Source organism: Heterodontus francisci, chromosome 13, assembly GCF_036365525.1.
Source record: "Heterodontus francisci isolate sHetFra1 chromosome 13, sHetFra1.hap1, whole genome shotgun sequence".
NCBI lineage: Eukaryota > Metazoa > Chordata > Chondrichthyes > Heterodontiformes > Heterodontidae > Heterodontus > Heterodontus francisci.
In genome coordinates this window covers 86,274,212-86,288,186 of record NC_090383.1, presented here as the reverse complement: position 1 = coordinate 86,288,186, position 13,975 = coordinate 86,274,212, and the positions used below count along the sequence as shown (strand labels likewise).

The window sequence follows — 13,975 nt, the reverse complement described above, 5'->3', positions numbered from 1 at the left end:
TGCTGGTATTCTCTACTTATTGTATTTAAAGCTGATGGATTGGAAATTCTATGGGTTTATCCTGATCTCTCACTGTAACTTCAGCAGGAAGCTGGTAGAACTCTCCAAGAAACAACATAAATGTCTAAAAATGGTCATTTGCACCATTTCTCCATGGTTTCCGCAAAAGTTACAACGGGAGATCAGATGAACCCTGCAGAGATTTTCCCCTGATAAATTCAAGAGCTCAGAAATCTTCAGCCACAGGCTATGCAGTAGAAGAACTTAAAACTGATAAGCTACTTGATTACAGAGGAGATTTTTTTTAAAACACAGGGTTGAACTTTATGGGAACATTGGGGACGGGAATGGAGGCAGGGAGAGCATAAAATCGGGATAGAAGACATCAGACCAGAAGTCCAATGTCGTAATGTCCCATTGGTACTTTACTGTCGCAGCCATCATGGAGGGTGGACTTTTCACATCCATGCGGCGCGAAGTCAATTAAGGTAATTAAGAGCTTAACTGACAGCAATTATATTCCCGGTTTTGCATTTACCTGATGGCACTCGGGAACCACAGGCCTTCAGAGCCTCGCCTGGTTCAAGGAGGTGACAAGGAGGCAGGAGCTCAGTTCTGGCTGCAAAGGGAAGCCATCAGGTGAGGCAGTGTTGCTCGTCAGGGAGGGTGGGGGAGGGAGGGCATCACAAATTGGTCTGAGGTGTGGCAGCAAAGTTGCCAGCACTGCAGGGAAGGCATACCGGGGTGCCATCAAACAAATGCCACCTCCTCTGAGGTGACAACTGAGGGAAAGAAGTGGGGACCGTTGGAGTTGAAGCCTTGCACACAGGGAGAGGCTATTTGTCATGGGCCTTATTCACCCTGGCTTCGGAGCCCCCATTGAGGAGGAGGAACAGCAGAGAGGGAGGGAGGTCCAGGCACCGATACTGGGACATCAGTAACCCTGGAGCCAACAGGAGTGCCAACCTTGGTGGCAGGTGCCGGAGAAGAGCGCAGAGAGGCATGCCAACAGAAGAAGCTAACCTCCAGAGGGGGCCTACCAGCCAAGGCTCAAATACTTGCAGATGTCCAAGCGGCAGTGTTTCCGAAGACTGCACCTTTCCAGGGAGGCCGTCACTGATCTGTGTGCCATGAAGCAGGGTGAACTGAGTCCCATGGAACTTGGTGGACACGTAATGCCAGTGGTGCTGAAGGCCACCGTGACACAACTTCTACACCTCTGGATCTTTTGAGGGATCCCCTGGAGATATGTGTGGGATCTCACAGACTGCGGCATATTAAGTGCATCAAGGAGGTCACCAATGCCCTTTTCAAGAGAGCAGGTGACTATGTGCACTACCACACCGATCCAAATAGTCAAGCTGAGCGGTTCATTGGGTTCGGGGCCATCACTGGATTCCCCCTGGTGCAGGGTGTCATCGACTGCATGCATGTGCCCATTGATGCTCCTGCAGACCAGCCAGCAGCCGTCATCAACAGGGAGGGCTTCCACTCACTCAATGTGCAACTGGTCTGTGACCACCACAAACAGATTGTCAGGTCTGCGCACAGTTCCCGGGAAGCAGCCACAATGCCTACATTCTTTGGCAGTCCCAGTTGCCAGAGCTGTTCCACCCTGTGTACCTTCAGGGATGGATACTAGGATTCAAGGGCTACCCACTGAGGACACGTCTACCGATGCCTGTGAGAAACCCATTCATGAATGCAGAGGAGAGGTACAACACTTGCCACGGCACAACCTGAGTGACCATTGAGCAAGCCATTTGTCTCCTGAAGATAAGATCCTGGTGCCTGTATCAATGCAGTGGAGCACTTCAGTATGCCCCAGCGAGGATCTTGCGTATCGTGGTGGCCTGCACAACCTGGTGCTACAGACAGGGGATGCGTTGGCTAGTTAGGATATCGTGCAGCACGATGCCTCTTCCAGCAATGAGAATACAGAGCAGGATACTGCCCATGTAGTGCCAGATGAAGGACCCCAGGGACAGCAGGAAAGGTACGATGAGAAACGCACAAGGGAGGCTTGAGACGCCCTTATACATTCATGTTTCTTGTGATCCTTACTACCTTTTGTGGCCACTACGATAAAACCTTACCTTTATCCAGCAATGTTGTCACCTTCCTTCACGTTGCACTCGATGGCTCTGCGCAAACGTGCTCATTGCACAGTGGCAAGGCTGAAGCGTTGAGTGCTCGTGGCTTGGTCCCTTGCTTCCAGATGCTTCAAAGGGGCAGGGTTTAAAAGACTTCCCGAAGGGCATCAATGAAAGGAGGAAGATGTTGTGACATAATAGTACTTCTTTATTCCGCGAGACACCAAACTCAACCCTTTCCATGTCAACTAAACATTCACGTGTGAACCCCAAGTGCATCTCAGTGCTCTTCTTAAATCTCTTCTGGGTGTTCCTACATCCTACCAGCCGAAGTGGAGGCAGACTGCTGACCTAGCTGTCCTGTGGCTTGGGATGCCCTTGGCGGCCGTCCTCTGGCTGCCTGAGGCATGGAGGGCCCTGGTACACTGAGCGTCACCTGCACAGGTGCAGGGCCTCCCTCTGTCATCAGGAATGATGGAGGCGCTGGTGTCACTGGCAGAGGGGCTGAGGAGCTACTACCCACACCAGGAGTACCCTGGGAGGAGTCCACAGATGTGGGAGGCAGCCGCTCCTCCTCCCTTATCAGGAAGACTCGTACCTCCCTGCTGACCTGAGAGGGACATGGACCTAGTGGAGACTGCAGCTGCCTCGTCTCCCTCTTGACTTACCACTGCTGTATGGAGCTCATGGGCAAGGCGATGGTGTGCAGGTCTGCATGCATCACCAGCAGCCACTGATTGGTCTACTGGATCTGGCTGTCCATGAGAGTCGCCAATGTCTCGATGGAGGAAGCCAGACACATACCCATTAGAGACAGTGCAGCACCCAAGACGTAGATGGAATCCTCCATCGTCCATGCTTAGGTACACATTGCCTCTGCCATCTCTGCCAGATATTGTCTTAGCTCTCGCAACTGCAGCATTTCCCATGTTGCCAGCAACACCAGCCGCACACCCCAGTCTGAGGCTCAGCATAGGCCTGGCCTCTGCATGTCCTCTGACTTCCAGTGGCCTCGGCTGTCATAGCTGCTCTGGTGTGTCTGTGATGTACTCACTAGGCTGTGACCCTGAATCTAACCATAAATGGATACCCACTGAGGAGAGAGTATCTGCGCTGGTGGAGGGTGCAGGGGAATGATGTGACAGTGCAGCCTCTGAGGCTCCCTTCTCCTCCTCAGAGATTGCCAGCTGTCCCCCAGTCTCTCCAACTCTTTGTTCTTGTTGTTCAGCATGATCTGCATGAGAGAACAGAGATAATGAAGGGTTAAGATCTACCCATTGTGACATTCCAACCACCCCTACTCTACAGCTCCATTTATGCAGTGGTGAACAGATGAGCAGCATGGCTCATTTTATCAGATGCACCCCTGTGCCCCAGGATATGCTCACTCACTCTCTTGGTTATGCACCCCTGTCCTCGCCATCACCTATGGAGCAGCCACCTCGCTGCCCTGCCAGTTCGACGGCCTCCTCCTCCATCAGGCTCACGATATGGAGATAAGGCACTCCACCACTGGTCTTGGCATGCTTTTTTCAATTGTGCAATGTCTTCTCCTGCAGACACAAAAATGAACAATGTTGGACTCCTGGCAGGAACAAGCCCAAGATCTCTGATGATGGCAGTCCAGCAGTCCATGATGGGGGCACATGCATGCATGTGGTCCCTTTCGAGGGACTGTATGGAGTTATACAATGACTGGCGTCCATCTCTCACCAAGTTGAAATCAAGTCTCAGGCAGCATGTCCTGCTGCGCTTCCCCAATGTACCATTGGATGGACACTCCCTTTCCACCAAACACTCCCTCTCGCTCTGCCACAGGCAATGCCCAAATGGTCAAAAGTATTTAAAGTTCTCTCCTTAGCAACCCAGATCAGGTCATTGACCCACTTCCTGCACTGGATCCAAGTCCTGGGGGTGACCCCACAGCTGTTGATCTCCTCCACTATCTTCAGCCAGGGTTGCTTGGTCAGGCGAGCAGGTCTCCTCCCCCCATCCCTCAAGAACAGAACCTCCCTCCTTTCCCTTGCAACCTGGAGGAGAAACCGCAGGGAGGCATTGCTAAACCATGGAACCACCTGGAGTCTTCCTTCAGCCATGGTCGCTGCAGACTAGCATTCAGCTCCTTACCTATCTGGGAGCAGAGGCAGCAGCAGAGATCTTCAGAGCACTCAGGATGGCACTCCTTTAAACCAGGCAGCAGTGAATTCAGGGCTGGCAGCTCTTTAAATATGGCACCAGCACCTGCTGTTCGGAGCCTCAGTTCCTGCCTCTGCTGTTTAACTACATGGGCCCCATGCCTCCTCTTCCTTACTTGGCTGGCTGCTACGTAATTATGGTCGACTGGCCACATTTCACTCGTGCGGCAACAGCACCCACTTCCAGTACCACCACCAAGATCTGCACCGTTCGCACTAAATTCAGCCCACAGATTCTGCGAATTTGAAATAAACAAAGAAAGTGCTATAAATGCACAGAAGGCTGATCAGCATCTGAATGAAAAATATAGGTTAACATTTCAGATGAGGCTCTTTATCATATCTCAACTATTATGCAGAGACACACCTGAAATGAATCTATTTTTCTCTCATGCTTATTGACCAATTTCCAGCATCTTCTCTTTTCATGCGAAATTCCAGTGGTGGCTGAAATGAAAAGCCTGTACTAAAGATTTACTTAGCGCAGCTACACATTCAAACTTTTCCCAGCCGTGTAATAGCATTGCTGTTGGTTCCTCTTTTAATCTTATTTCGTCAAGTCTTGATTTAAAGCACTTTTTTTTCTCTGAGAAGTTAAGCAAAGTGGGCATGAATAATCAGCAGCAGCTGGTGAAAAATAGGTCCCTTCAGTATAGAGATCAGCTCCCCTGTGTGTTACAACTACACTCCTAGTCACCTAGAAACACTTAAGAAGCATGCCCAGTTGGATAACACGTGAAGTATATAGGATGTCCTGATTTGGTGTAAAATTGCTCATACACAAAGCAGTTACTGTTAATGAAATCTGAAACCTGCCAACATCATTCAGACACTTGAACCATTGTGAAGAGACTCCTCTAAGCTAATGTATGCAATGATATTGTTGTGGTATTAATGCAAGAAGTGGCGTTTTTCAATACCGTAAGGAATATCCTGGCTTCAACTGAAATTAAACCATTTCTTAAATCAATAAATCCCTGGCTATAAATCACAAAGCATGAACTGGCAACTTGAGGAACATTAAAGGCTTTAGATTAAGGATGAGTGAGCAGACATCTGAACCATATTGAACACAGTGTAATTCTCCAAAGGGGACAAACATTCTTTTTTGAGAAACCACTTGAATTTCAGAAACTGTATGCCCAATTTTAACTCTGCAAGTGAATGGGCTTTGAGTGAGTTAAAACTCCCCCTTTTGTATCTAGCTTATATTAAGCAAATCAGTGGTAGTTTACTCAAATTATGTGGTCCAAAGAAAGAGAACATGCAGATCAGAAAAAAATCTAATAAGGAGGTGTACTATGTCATTGTGGTTTATCAAAATGGAGAAAGAAGGCTTTGTAGTTTAGCTTGACAGATCTTATCACAATAAGTGTTAGAAAATATTGTATACATAATAAATATTTCACTATGGGATTTCCTCCTTGTACTGGATCCTGGCATGCTCTAATGCATATTGCAGAGTTATTTGTTTCATGTTTTTCAATGAGTTGTTTTGTGAATTTAACTGTAACAAATTTGATTTTCCAAATAAGCTGTGATTGACTAAGAATGGTTTGTACTGAAATATTTCACTCCTGATCTCATCACTCCTGGGCAAATGGTAAATGAAAACCAGATTAATACAGACAGCATTCCTAAGAATTCTGTTTATCTTAACATCCAAAATAGTGAAAAAGAAAACATGCTGTGAATTCCCATTGAAAATAATGGAAATTCCTGAAATGTCTGAGTGGGAATGGGTTTGGATGATTGAAACGGAATTGTAGTGAAAGGGCCTGTGTTTTTGTGATGTCATTGATATGGATTCCTGCTATTGCAGTGAGTCAGTCAAAAAGTGACATTAAGAGGCGAAGCTAATGACCTTCATCAGAAATGCACCATAGTTATTGCTGAATTCCTCCCTGAAATCCATCTCTTTCCAAATCCAGCCATTATATTCTCTCCAATCCCTAGTATACATAGTCATCTATCCTATTTAATTCACACAACAACCAGAATCAAGCACTTCTGCACATGTTGTGGTGTTGCTAATGATTGCTGTCCCTCTTTAAACTCTGATCTTCCTTGTTCTAGATTTGAAGGTAACAATAAACATGAATGACAATAAAACAGAAGAAAAACGCTGCAAATACTGGAAAGCTGAAATAAAAACAGAAAATGTTGGAAACATTCAGTAGGTCAGGCAACATCTATGGAGAGAGAAGCAGAGCTATTGGCCAGAATTTTTCATTGGGCGGGAGGCCCTATCCACTGGCCGAAATGTTGGTGGCGAGCCCCCCTCCTCTGGGCTTGAGGAGCCAGACCAGGATTTTTCGCTCCCAGGCCTTTAATTGGCCTTGGGCGGGACTTCCAACTCCTTGAGGCAGAAAACAGGTGCAGTGGCCACTGCTGAGACTACACCCAGCCGACAGAAGCAAGATGAAGAATGGGCCCGGAACTAAGGTAAGTTTTTAGGGCCTCGCTGGGGACAATCGGTCGGGCTCCACAGAGGCAAAGGGGGGTCAGTTAGGGGGGCAGGGGGTGAGTTGTGCATTGGGGGTGGTTGGGGCTTTGGGGGTGGCTCTCCGTGGGGCACAGTTTGCATAATCAGGAGGGCCCCAAAGGCTGCAAGAAGGCTGCTTGGTTTCACCAGGCTGGGCTTTTGAGGCCTCAGTCGCCCGCCAGCCAAGGGTAAAATATCCATGTCGGTGAACAGAGGCCCTTAAGTGCCAGTTAATTGGCCACTTAAGGGCCTTGATTGGCCTGGGGAGGATGGACTGTTTCTTGCTGCTGCCCTGCATAAAGTTGCAGTGGGGGTGGGAGGGGTCGGAACGGCGCCCTCCACCCCACCCATCCCCGGCTTCCCACTCAATTTTATGCCTCCCCCCTACCCCGCCACCAGCTCGCTCATTTGAGGGGGTGTAAAATGTTTCAGGTCGATGACCTTTCATCAGAACTGGGACTCTCTTCACATTTTTTTCCAGCATTTTCTGTTTTTATTAAATGACAAGAACTGGAGATAAGAATAATTCAAAATAAGCTTCAAAGTAGTTTCTAATTTGATTTTTTAAGATTCTAAATTGTGTCACTCAACCAATTCTTTGTTATTTTTTTCCCTTACTCATATGCCCTTGAAGACACTGACACGCCAGTCCTTTAGTACCTTGGTGGGCTAGTCATTCATGGACTTACGTTTCTGTAGCCCATTTCGAGCAGAGAGATCCACCATTGACATGCTGTTCTCCCTTCGCCAGTTACAGGAGAAATGCCGCGAACAACAGATGTCCCTCTACGTTGCTTTCATAGATCTCACCAAAGCCTTTGACCTTGTCAGCAGACATGGTTGCTTCAGCCTACTAGCAAAGATCAGATGTCCACCAAAGCTACTCATTCCATGACAATATGAAGGGCACAACTCAGCATAGTGGTGCCTCATCAGACTCCTTTCCTATCCTTAGTGGCGTGAAACAGGGCTGTGTTCTCGCACCCACACTGTTTGGGATTTTCTTCTCCCTGCTGCTCTCACATGCGTTCAAGTCTTCAGAAGAAGGAATTTTCCTCCACACAAGATCAGATCGCAGGTTGTTCAACCTTGCCCATCTTAGAGCGAAGACCAAAGTACGGAAGGTCCTCATCAGGGAACTCCACTTTGCTGACAATGCTACATTAACATCCCACACAGAAGAGTGTCTGCAGAGACTCATTGACAGGATTGCAGCTGCCTGCAACGAATTTGGCCTAACCATCAGCCTCAAGAAAACGAACATCATGGAACAGGACGTCAGAAATGCTCCATCCATCAATATCAGCGACCACGCTCTGGAAGTGGTTTAAGAGTTCACCTACCTAGGCTCAACTATCACCAGTAACCTGCCTCTCGATGCAGAAATCAACATGTGCATGGGAAAGGCTTCCGCTGGTATGTCCAGACTGGTCAAGAGGGTGTGGGAAAATGGCACACTGACATGGAACACAAAAGTCCGAGTGTTTCAAGCCTGTGTCCTCAGTACCTTGCTCTACGGCAACGAGGCCTGGACAACGTATGTCAGCCAAGAGCGACGTCTCAATTCATTCCATCTTCGCTGCCTCCGGAGAATCCTTGGCATCAGATGGCAGGACCGTATCTCCAATGCAGAAGTCCTCAAGGCGGCCAACACCCCCAGCATATACACCCTACTGAGCCAGCGGCGCTTGAGATGGCTTGGCCATGTGAGCCACATGGAAGATGGCAGGATCTCCAAGGACACATTGTAACAGCTAGCTCCTCACTGGTATCAGACCCACCAGCCGTTCACGTCTCCGCTTTAAAGACGTCTGCAAATGTGACATGAAGTCCTGTGACATTGACCACAAGTCGTGGGAGTCAGTTGCCAGTGATCGCAGACAGCCATAAAGGCGGGGCTAAAGAGTGGCGAGTCGAAGAGACTTAGCAGTTGGCAGGAAAAAAGACAGAAGCGCAAGGAGAGAGCCAACTGTGTAACAGCCCCGACAACCAATTTTATCTGCAGCACCTGTGGAAGAGTCTGTCACTCTAGAATTGGCCTTCATAGCCACTCCAGGCGCTGCTTCACAAACTACTGACCACCTCTAGGTGCTTACCCATTGTCTCTCGAGACAAGGAGGCCAAAGAAAGAAATAAAGTGCATTTCACAACCTCAGGACATCCCAAATGAAATATTTTTGAAGTGTAACCACTTTTACGATGTAAGAAATGTGTTCGTCAATTTGTGCATGGCAAGGTCTCAAAATGTGATAATGAGGAGATAACCCATTTTAATTATGTTAGTTGAGGGATAAATGTTGGTTAGAACACCAAGGAGAACTCTCCTGCTCTTCATCCAATAATGCTATGGGATCATTCACATCCACCTGAGAGGGCAGGTTTAACGTCTCATCTGAAGGACAGCACCTCCATCAGTGGAGAACTCCCTCAAGTCACTGAAGTGGGAACCCACAACCTTGTGACTCAGAGATGAGAGTGCTACTAACTGAGCCACAGCTGACACTGATGCTGATGGAGCCATCATAGCTGACACTGTTCTCACTGACATCTTCACTTTTAATAAGGATTACTAGATATCAATCCAGAGCTGGAACTCAGGTCAAATTTTCTCTCTGTGTAGCCTAGGACCATTGGCCTAAATTGTGCAACTTTCTTCTCTATATTTTCCCTTCCCACTGTGGTTGAGAGCTGCTAAAGCAGAATGAGCTAATGATCGAACCTGGAACTTATCTGGTGTGAATGATTCTGAACCACATGACATAAGAGCTTTCTGAGCCTTTGGGGAACCTTCCTCCTGCTCTGGTCCATTTTGACATGCCTGGTCAGCATAATGGAGGTTTGTGAATCTGATATTAAGGTTGCAATATTAAATGGGAGTGGAAATGTTGCAAGCAAGCCCATTAGTGGGTGGCACAACCAGAGACGTGGAGGCATGGCCAACCTTAATGACAGGGCCCCCTTTAAATAAAAGTTTCTGGAACTCCACTTGACAGCGAGCCAGATTCAGTACCTGGGTGGTCAGTGGGACTAAGACTGACAGCAGGAGGCCACAGCTAGCAGCCCATAGGAATTGGGATGGGAGGCACGTTCTCATGAAAGGCTTTTGGATAAACTGCTCTCTAAGAGCTCTGGCCATGAGGGACACCAGCGATTAATGTTGCTCCTGCCTTTCCTCCTCTGGTGTTTCAGGAGCGGCAGGGCTCTCTGTAGCTATGCCTGGGTTCCTGACAGGAGTCGTGGAGTCAGATATGAAGGAGATAAACTTGTTGTCCAGTAGCCAGCCTGTGGCTTGACAACCTGGTCAGAACAAACACGTCACAGAGGACTGGCGGAGGATGAACAAATCATCATATTGCCAGCAAACTGGGCACAGAGCTGAATGATGTGCGGCTCGCGGTCACAAACAAGCTGGATGTTGAGGGAGTGTAAACACTTTCTATTCAGAAAATGCCAGGATGATAATGAGGTACACACATAGCAATGTAGCTGTAGTCTAAGGCACCATGAACTCTGGGAAGCCTGCAATGCAGGCAAAACCTAATGCTCTCTCTTCTGCTTTGCTCTATCCATTGGGAAAGTAATGTAGTTGTCACTACTAGCCTTGGTCAGCTCCCTAATACAACAGTGAACAGCAAATGGAGAGATGTCAGATGCAGCCTGGAACTGGCATAAAATTTAAGATCCACATTGATTTGGACAGCCACAAGCAGCGTTCATGGCCTGTTTTGAGGCTTCAGTTATCATTGTATCAGGTGACATAGCTCAGTGATAGCCTCCCTAGTGAAATGAAGGTGCCTCACACATTGCTGCTCAGTGAAATTAAGATAGGAGAAATGCTCCCTGAAAACCCACAGTGGGTATGGCCTCCTGCACAATACCCTCCTCCTCCCTCTGCTCCTGTTCTCTCCTATTTTCTTAGGCGCTTCCCCTCATTTTCCAGCCCCAAAATCAAACCTACCAGTCCACCTATTTGAAGGCAGACAAAAGCAGTCCCAGAGCAACAAAATGTTGTTAGCAGAAGTGAGAAATCAGTCGCAGAAAGCAGAAAATAGCCAAACACCCAGACATTAGCCAGCACCCTAAATAAGGACAAAGTAACAACTAACGTAGTGTTTGAACCCTTTAAATAGTGCCGCTGAAGGGTCCTTCCTGCCTATTGGTGCCACGACTTGCTGAGCGAGTTTATCACACGTTGAGTCAGGCACTGGAGTGAACTAATTTTACAAAACAAGCATAGGATTCTTATTTAGATATTTTAATGAGGCATTTTAATACTTAAGGCATGTGCCCTGAATGCCTATGGAGAAGCCAGATCCAATATGGTAGGTAATGCACATCCTGTATGGAATAAATGCACACACACCACACTGGACCATTGGACACCCATTGTACACCTGAATTTCTAGGTCTGTGTCTCTAAGGCAGAGGAAATTAGTTATAAGAAAGCTGATGGTAGTAGTTGAAGCAGAAGATTTACTTTTGCTGTAACAAAAAAAGTGATTCATGACCAGTTTCGGAAAGAAACCCTTTAAAACTTTTAAAGAAACGTCAGGTTCCTATAAACATTGCTCACCGTCACTGATCAAATTTCACGGCTGCTAAAATGTTAAAAAGGATAGGAGCAAACTCTGGAGGTGTTGTCCATCATGTGTTTAAATTTTTCAAACATTGGGTCACATAAATGAGATTTACAGTGATACTGTGCTCCCAGCTTTAGACCTTGGTTTCCTGTGGAGACCACAAGCTTTTGAATTACAAAGCTGATTATGCATAAACACATTCTTCAGATTTTTCTGATTTAATATCTGCCTTCATTTGGGTTAGATTAAAAAGCTATCCTACTGAAACAAATAACTAAATTAAAAAGAGGATGCAGCTTTTGATGTTAAAGCAGCTCATGTTTCTCAAATAATTAGCAACAGACAATTGCAATCTACTATTTATTTGCATAGTACTTTGCCCTTTGAAAAAGTCCCTCAGATCTGTGTGTGCAGAAGGTTGAATTGGTTTGGTTAATTTAACGCTAACTCATAGGACTCCATGAATCAAATTGTGCAGTCATCATAGAGTTCAGAGGGCAGCAGAGTTACCTGATTTTCTCCCCCCCTTCACCTCCAGCCATCCCCCACCCCACCCCCCACCCCACTCCATGCCCAATGCAATACTATAATTTCTCTCTTTTCAATTATCTTTCAATACCAAGCACAGCGCCATCTGGTGACTCATTCAGGTGAGGGAAATTGATATTCAGACAGAACATAAATTCTGGCAACTGGATTTTCAGGTTTAAAAATACTTGGTTAGAAACAACTGTTTTCCAACTGTTGTGTCTAGATAACAGGAATGCCAACACTCTTATGACCAAAATAAAAATGGGTGAAAAAAACATGTTTGTCAACCATTTTAATAAAACTGGGTGTGTGTGCCATTCTTAAATACCAATTGTGAGAAATGTGATTTACTAACAAAAGAACTCAATCATGATGTACCTGTAATAATGTTTTTTCAGTGTTTCTGAACTGCTGGTTAGCTGCCCAAGTCCTATAAATTTTGAAACATCCCATAATTCAACGGGAACTGTGCAACAGGCAGCCACAAATTGCCCAGCAGCAGCAATACAAAGCTCTTTTTTTAATGATATAGCTCTGCATATGTTGGTGAATATTGTCCTAGAACAACACAAGAATATTGCTGACAGGATAAGCCCGCTCCCAGCATGTAACTGTAAAGTCTGGCAATGCATTACAGACAGCATTAAACCCGTTTCCATGATTTGGAGAGCTGGAAGGAGGTCTAGAAGAATGTTGCATGACTTAAAGGGAAGTACAGATTTAAGGCATGAATAGTACTTCAGCATAGGAGTACAGGAAAAAGAGTATGTTGTAATACTTGCAATTATATAACACCATGTCAAGGTGCTCCACATAATATTTAACTTTTTGAATGCAGTGACTATTGTTATTGGGACAAGCATACACGAGAGGGAAAGTTGCAATTGTAGAAGTTATATGGGCAAAAATGCTTCACTGACACAATGAAGTGTTAGCAAGAATGTCACAAGTAAGGTATTAGAAGTGAAAAATAGCAGACTTTTACAAATCACATTATAAATGCCATATTGGGATACTGGATGGATTCCAGGAAGGAATTTCTATGGGCCAAATCACTGTGTCTCAGTCTGAACTGCACTTTATGTTTAAAGGCAAAGCTCACACATAATAAAAGGGCACAGTGTACAGGTGATGGCCCATCAGATCTGAAAGTACTAATCCCATATGTGCAAACAATGGTCGATTGTTTGGGGGAGGAACAGTTTGGAAGTCATTGGATCTGTAAAGATTGGGAAAGAGAACAGCATTAGTGATAAGAACTGCATAAAGTAGAAAGTCCGTGATCTGCAGGATATGTTATATGATGGCATTATATGTTATATGTTTGCTTATGCAAAGGTGCCTAGTAGTATACATAATGACACTATAATACTTAAATAGATAAAGTGTACATATATACTCATAACATGCTATTTTGCTACTTTCATAGACCATGAGGAGCCCAGTAGACCACCAGCCACGCCCAAAAAGCACCACACAACTAAGGGTCTTTTGCAACCACCTTTACTTCAACAGGTACTAGCACAGTTGCACATACTACAGAGATGTAGGTATCAAAAGGGATTGAAACACACGGGGAGAGGCACTAAGCAGCGGTGATGAAGGGGCAGCAGTGATAGTGGTTTGATGGGTGGCCAACTGATACAGAGGATTGGAATGCTATGTGCTCATAGAAAGTTGTATGGGAATACAGATAAGCTTTCAAAAGGATTGTGTTACAGCAAGAGGACCATATTGACTTCTTACTTCCATGCACATATTGAGCAGCTTGAAGAAGTCTATCAACCAGATACGCACTTCCATTTATGCCATTTCTTTGGGGATTCTACTGGCCTCCTACTGCAGTTGCAGCAAGCAGTTGCGAAAACCCCTGCAGAATTTCAGGGCCAATATGCCCCCACCCAATTACAGAGTTCACACATCTGCCTGTGGCTGCTGGGCTGCTGCTGTTTCCAGTTAAGGTATATATAACTCCATGAGTGGCTGTACAAAGTTTCCTTGACCTTCTTAAAGGAGAAATAACAGGCCAAGAGTTTGACTCCTGAGCTGTCCTTTGTGGATGTCATGAAGGTCCATTTAGTCAGAAACATT

The 13,975-nt window shown here is 46.1% G+C and overlaps 1 long non-coding RNA gene across 10 annotated transcripts in view; it reads left to right on the top strand.

The window, feature by feature from the left end:
* LOC137376478 (uncharacterized) overlaps positions 1–13,975 on the top strand; it is a 193,514-nt gene that overhangs the window by 141,523 nt on the left and 38,016 nt on the right. For 4 of the 10 annotated variants that reach the window (XR_010976233.1, XR_010976231.1, XR_010976227.1 and 1 more), the window contains 2 exons: positions 6,365–6,733; positions 7,408–12,145. The exons of 2 other annotated variants lie outside the window; for them this stretch is intronic. This is a non-coding gene — a long non-coding RNA (uncharacterized lncRNA). Of the gene's footprint in view, positions 1–6,364; positions 6,734–7,407; positions 12,146–13,313; positions 13,388–13,975 lie in introns of those variants that run through there. 4 more of the 10 variants (XR_010976232.1, XR_010976228.1, XR_010976234.1 and 1 more) reach the window with 4 other exon arrangements.